The 6,726-nt window shown below is 43.8% G+C and overlaps 1 pseudogene; it reads right to left on the bottom strand.

Moving 5' to 3' along the window:
* Positions 1-1,349: 1,349 nt before the first annotated feature.
* LOC116983654 lies at positions 1,350-1,491 on the bottom strand (annotated as a pseudogene).
* Positions 1,492-6,726: the final 5,235 nt, after the last annotated feature.

The following is a 6,726-nucleotide window of genomic DNA, read 5'->3' as shown; positions in this document are numbered from 1 at the left end:
ATCTAAAACCCTGGCATCAAGGGACTTCACGCTTCGCGCTCATGATGTGCGCAGCACACACACTATTTCACATTACATTTTTTGTAATCCTGTCATGCCACCCCCCTTTTTGGAAAGCTTCGTACGGGATGGGATTCCGTGAAGATTTCAAAGCTCTGTGATTTCATGCCATGAGAAACGAGTCTCCACAACCACAGCTGCTTCATTGACAGATGAAAGAAACATTCATAATGAATAAATAATAGTAACTCCTTTCATTCAGGAGTATGAACTTAAGTAGAGTTGGCAAATACCACTGGTCTGGCCATAGGTTATTATGAAATGTTCAGAAGTTCGTTCGCCCATCTTGCAGTCGCCAGGATGTGGTCCAGCGGAACGTACATAACCCTTGCTGCTGATGTTGTAGCAGCCCTGGTGGAGTGAGACTCAAAAAATATATCAGTATCTACTCCTGTATGAGCCAAACCCTGTTTCAATCACCTGGGAATGGTCCAACCCAATACCCTTTTAAAAAGTTTTTTTGTAATGAACAAACATTGCTAGTTCAGAGACTCTAAGCTCTTTGTGGCCTTAACGTATTGTTGTATATGTGTGACCATAACCGAAGGTTCATGAGGTGTGCCATGAAATTAGTTTGAGACTTCATGTCTACTCTGCTTAACCAAACATTAAAACATAATATTATTTGCAGATGTAACCATCCTATCCAGTTACAATATGTAATGACTGAACCCATTAGCTGAGACCAGCGCCATGAGGATAATTACCTTATGAGATCCGAGCCAAGCTAAGGATGGAGCCCCCTAGTTAAATAGTGTTAATACCACATCAATATCCCATACTGCCCTGTGCTTGTCCTGGGAGAACTTGTGTGAAAGATATTCTTTATAACTCGATATTAGAGGAAGAAACCCGCCAGAGTGGGTCCCTATTGCTGCATCTAATTGGTATAACCTTCATTTTCTTGAACATAGTTTGAGGCTGAAACAGTTGTTTTTAACCACATACAGCGTTAGAATATCCTCCAGACATAACAAATGTTTTTGAGCTCTGAGCAGTCCAAACATTGGTTTTAGTAAAGTGGTAAATAACCTGGGAACTGAAGGTAACCCATTTTGCAATGTTTTATTATTGCCTTATCCGGATAAATTTCAAAAAGTCTCCAGTGATCTCTGTAAATGGGAGCATCTTAAGGAAATCAGATGCGAAGTAAACGACATTCTGCATCTTTTCCATAATGAACAGGTCACGCCTGTGAATTCCGTACCTGCTCGAGCTACAACTCTGGTCCGTTTTCCGAGCTAGTCCCGAAAGCCATTCCTGGCCATAATACTGAGCCTGCCTTGTAAAGACAAATCTGGCCCCATTTCTGTGCTTGGAACCTTAGTATTGTGCAGCTTTACATGGTTAGACGCCAACCATTTGTGTGTTGTAAGGCCACTAGGACCCCTTCCATCCTTATCAAGGGAAAATGCAATTTTCATACAACACATAAACTAAACACATGTTATCATTAATACAAACAAATGTAAATATTACCAACTTGTGGATGGTCCCATATTTTTCCTGAGCCCGACTTGGGTCTCGGATTTTAAGACCTCTGTCCAACTTTCATGCTGCCACCAACTTCAGTGAACTGCTTACTGCCAACGAAGGTGTGGGGTGTGTTGTTGCAGCAACGATGAAGCTTTGCTCCCTTATCCAAGTTTTACCTGTTGAATAGGTCTTACCTCAAGAGAAGGTTTCAGCGGCTTATTTTAATATCACCCCTGAAGTGTTGTTTATTCCCTGCATTTATAGCATGAGGGGAACTCTAGCCCCTTCTGGGCATTCTCCACCTTCGTTTGCGAGGACTCCCTTGAATCCATACGCATTTATTCCAGTACATTCCACAGACGTACTTTTAGAATTTTGAAGTTGGTTACACTGACCACTCGTACTCTCTTTCACAGAGAGGGGATTCTTGGACAGCCATGAACAGGTGCTGCTGCAGGCCCCTGCCTCGTAGTATGCTTACCAGCTATACCTTTGATCTCGGAGTCAGAAGAAACTGACTGTGTGTTCACTTCCTCCAAGAGGGAGATATCATGCAGTCCTTCTATAGGTGCTGCTGCCAGAGTCTCCTGAAGAGACCTTTGAATATAAAGCTCCTTTCACTGGAGCATATCATGCTGGAGCTATGCTCAACAGCCTTTCTTGGCTTTATGCCTTGGGGTATGCTTTCCAATACCTCCAACCTCAGGGTCAGAACAAGCTCCTTTTGCTGTAGCATATCGTGATGGAGCATCCTTTCCATCAGGAGCTCTTTCCAGACAGCCCTTCAACAGGTTCTGCTGCCACGGCCACTGAAGAGACCCGCGGATATAAAGCTCCTTTTGCTGGAGCATATCATGCTGGAGCTATGCTCAACAGCCCCTGAAGAGACCCGCGGATATAAAGCTCCCTTTGCTGGAGCATATCATGCTGGAGCTATGCTCAACAGCCCCTGAAGAGACCCGCGGTTAAAAAGGTCCTTTTGCTGGAGCATATCATGCTGGAGCTATGCTCAACAGCCCTTCTTGGCTTTATGCCTTGGGGTATGCTTTCCAATAACTCCAACCTCAGGGTCAGAAACAAACTGCCCTGGTAAGCTCAACCTCCTCCATGAGAGAGACATTATGCAGCCCGTCTACAGGTGGTGCTGCCATGGGCCCCCAAGAGGACCTGTGGATATAAAGCGCCTCTTCATGGAGCTGATCTTCCCTGTACAGCCCTTACCTGAAGCTGCGGCTACGGGCCCATGGGGTACCTCATGGATATAAAGCTCCTCCTGGAGCCTGTCGTGATGGAGCATCCTTTCTATCAGGTGCTCCATTTTTACCAGATGTCCACAGACGTCGCTTTTATTGGGAGGTGATCCTCCTGACCCGATCCACGGGCTTACTTTTAAATGGCTTTTCCTGCCCACAGGATTGGCCACGGTGCAGTCGGCACCCTGATACTGCAAGGATTTACCCCTCCACGGGAACCACAGCGGTCTGGAAGCCGCTGACCACCTTGTCAGCGGTTGGAGTAGCGCACCCGAGGTCCGCCGGCTCCCGCATTCCGCGGTCTGGACCGGGTCGTCCCACAGCCCAAAGCCAGTTTCCCCGCGGCTCAACCGGACTGCGCTACAATATCCAGCAGGAAACCTATGTAAGAAGAGGTTCCTGCAAGAAACACAACTTACCTGCAGGTTTAAACTTACCGTTGGCAGGAGTGAGTTGCCTGCCAGACCGGTGCTTCGTCAGTGCGGATGACGTAATGACACGCATGCGGACTGGAGGGGCTTGTTCACGGAATCACTCACGTGGCTCCGAAGTAAAATCCTGACTATGGGTGCTGTCTGTATGGAGTTTGTATGTTCTCCACATGAGAGCGTGGGTTTTCTCCGGGTACTCCTGATTCCTCACACATTCTAAAGGTGTGCAGGTTTGTAGGTTGCACAGAGGCAGGTACAGGTACAGATTATTATCCTATACCACCGGGTGAATGACAATTCTTGCAAACACGAAATTTACAGGGAAAATAAACTATGTACATTAAGGATAATTGCAGCGATAAACACAACTGTAAAATAGCAGAATGATGTAAGATTGTCATGCAAAAGCCAAGTATTGCAAAATTATTTTAAGTTCTGTAATGGAATAACTGATGAGGTAAAGAGTATGGGCAGAACCTCCAGGAACAGAATATGAAAGAAGTGTATGAATTAGAAATCAAATAGTAGTGGGGAACAGCCTGTTCTCAAGTTTGGATGTCCGAGCATTCAAGCTCGTGTATCTTCCCTTAAAAAGTAGAAGAGAGAGAAACATACTCTGAAAACAGACAATGCAAAAAGTGTATGTGCTGGTTTGTAGGTTAATTGGCTTCTGTGAATTGTCTGCAACGTGTAGGATAGAGCTAGAGTATGGTTGATCTTTGGTCAGTGTGAACACGGTGAGCCGAATGACTTGTTTTCACACTGTATCTCTATACTAAACTATACTAAACTATACTAAACTAAACATCACACTGATCAATTATTATGGTGCAGGCCTCTTCCAGAAATGCTATACATCTTTCGCTCTCACACATGCTTTTTTGGAGGAGAAGCTGCTGGTGTCCTTCTACCGCTGCTCCATCGAGGGTGTGCTGGCGTACTGTATAACCACATGGTATGCCAGCTGCTCTGCAGCAGACAGGAGAGCCCTTCAAAGGGTCATCAACACCGCACAAAAAATCACTGGCTGCCCACTGCCCTCCCTGAAGGACATCTTCAGCTCTTGCTGCCTTCGCAGGGCAGCCAACATCCTGAAGGACCCTTCCCACCCTGGACACAACCTGTTCCACCTGCTGCCCTCTGGCAGATGGTACAGGTCTTTCAAAACTCGCACAAACAGACTCAGAGACAGCTTCTACCCCATAGCCATACGTGAACTTAACAATGCAAAATAAGAAATAACACTCACATTCAACTGAATGGTTCTTACTCACAAGCACCTTAAAAACATCCTGAATGTACTTAACCATTTGCACTACTATATAACTATATATAACTGTACAACACCGAATACCTCAGCTGCTAATGTTATTTATCTGTAATTTTTTTATATGTATATATTTTTACCTTTTCTTATATATTTAAAATTGTTCTTGTGAATCGCACCGTTGGATTGACTTTTAAATTTCGTTGTACCATGTGCAATGACAATAAAGAGATTAATTAATTCATTCATTCATTCATTCATTCATTCATTCATTCATTCATTCATTCATTCATTCATTTTTTACACCCTGCTAAGTTCTTCCAGTGTTCTGTTTCTGGCATGCAAGATATTTCCTTTTGCTACAATAGCTCTTAAAGTGGACTGTTTTGGGGGGAGGACACAATTATTACCTTTCCCATTACAACAGGAATATGGTGTAGACTTTGCTGGGTATTGATGGCATTCATTGATATTACCCATAGTAATCTCAAGATTTTCAATTTTCAAATGATTATTTAATGTTTCTGATCTGGCTAAGGCAATGATTTGGCTGTCTTTCTTTATTTTCTGGGAGAACTTGTTTTGGCTGTCTGATGTTTGATTAATTGATTGGGGCGGCTCAGAGGCGCAGCGGTAAAGGACTGTCTCACAGCGCTAGAGACACAGGTTGGACCCTGAGTATGGATGTGGTCTGTATGGAGTTTACACCTTCTCCCTGTGACAGTGTAGGTTTTGTCCATGTACTCTGGTTTCCCCACATATTCCAAAGACGTGCAGATTTGGCTTTATTGGCTTCTTTAAATTGCTCCTAGTGTGTAGAATGGGATAACATAAAACTAGTGTAGGGTGATCGATGGTCCTCTGGCAAGAAGAAGTACATTGATTTATGTCCAGGGCAATGGAAGAGGCCCTGCAGCAGCCTGGGCTTACCTGGATCGGGAGCAGCTCCAGTACATCGAGTGTGTGTACCAGACTTTGGACTTTTTGTAAATGTTGACAAAATATGGCGGCTCGTGTACGTGTGATTGATGCAAAAAGAATTTCACTGTGCAGTGCACACAAGCACACAAAATGTGTAGGAAGGAACTGCAGATGCCGGTTTAAACCGAAGATAGACCCACAATTCTGGAGTAACTCAGCAGGACAGGCAGCATCTCTGGAGAAAAGGAATGGGTGACGTTTTGAGTTGAGACCCTTCTTCAGACTGAGAGTCGGGGGAGAGGGAGGCACAGAGATGTGGAAGGGTAAGCATCATTGAACCATAGGTTGGCATGGACTCAATGGGTGGAAGGGCCTATTTCCATGCTGTATCTCTAAACTCAAAGAGTGAAATAAAGCATGGAAACAGACCCTTCGGCCCAGGTCCACGCCGACCACTGATCACCCATTGACACTCGTTCTATGTTATTCCCACTTTCTCATCCACTGCCTACACACTTGGGTCAAGTTACAGAGTAGAATTAACCTACAAACCCCCACATTTTTTGGATGTGGGAAGAAACCAGAGCACCTTTTGCTAGACATAGCAGCACATTAATAATAACGTTTTGAGTTTTATTTCAAGGGCAGCATACAAACCTTATTATTTTCTCTGAAAAGTTAGACCTTGGGACTGAATGAACTCAATGTCAGATTCTTCCGGGCGTTTTTAAGAGTAACGGCATTGCTGGAGCTGCACTGTGAAAATGGTCATGTTTTGGATGAGATATTGATTTTTATTGGTTGGATCTTTAAGGTGAACACAAAGATTCCACAACTCTATTCAAAGAACAATAGGACAGGAAAGTTCACCTGACCTCCTGCACATTATTAATCTGTTCATCAACATTGCTAAACAGAATACCTCGTTTTGCATCATAATGCTGTTTTTGGTAGCTTATTTCCTGCTGTGATTTTTTTTTAATGGTGATTTCACTTCAAGATAATTTCATTGGATGTGACCCCCTTTTGGAGGTCTTCAGGTTGTGAAAGACATTATATTAATACATTAGCGTCTTCCATGTGTTGTTATGGCTGCACTGCACGCATCACCTGCAAGTGTTCCTCTGCCCTTTCATGACTGATGGCTGGTATTTCTAGAGTGGATTTGAAAGGAATTGGAACAGGTAACTTAAAAGTTGAATCAAGAAAAAATGAAGATGTTTGGGTGATGAATGAATGCTGGAAGTACACTGACATTTCATTTGTGAATACTGAAGCCTCAGTTTATGGTAAGAAAGAAATCTCTGTCTAATGAGAA

The sequence above is a fragment of the Amblyraja radiata genome, chromosome 1 (genome assembly GCF_010909765.2).
Source record: "Amblyraja radiata isolate CabotCenter1 chromosome 1, sAmbRad1.1.pri, whole genome shotgun sequence".
Lineage (NCBI taxonomy): Eukaryota > Metazoa > Chordata > Chondrichthyes > Rajiformes > Rajidae > Amblyraja > Amblyraja radiata.
This window is presented reverse-complemented; position numbering and strand designations above follow the sequence as displayed.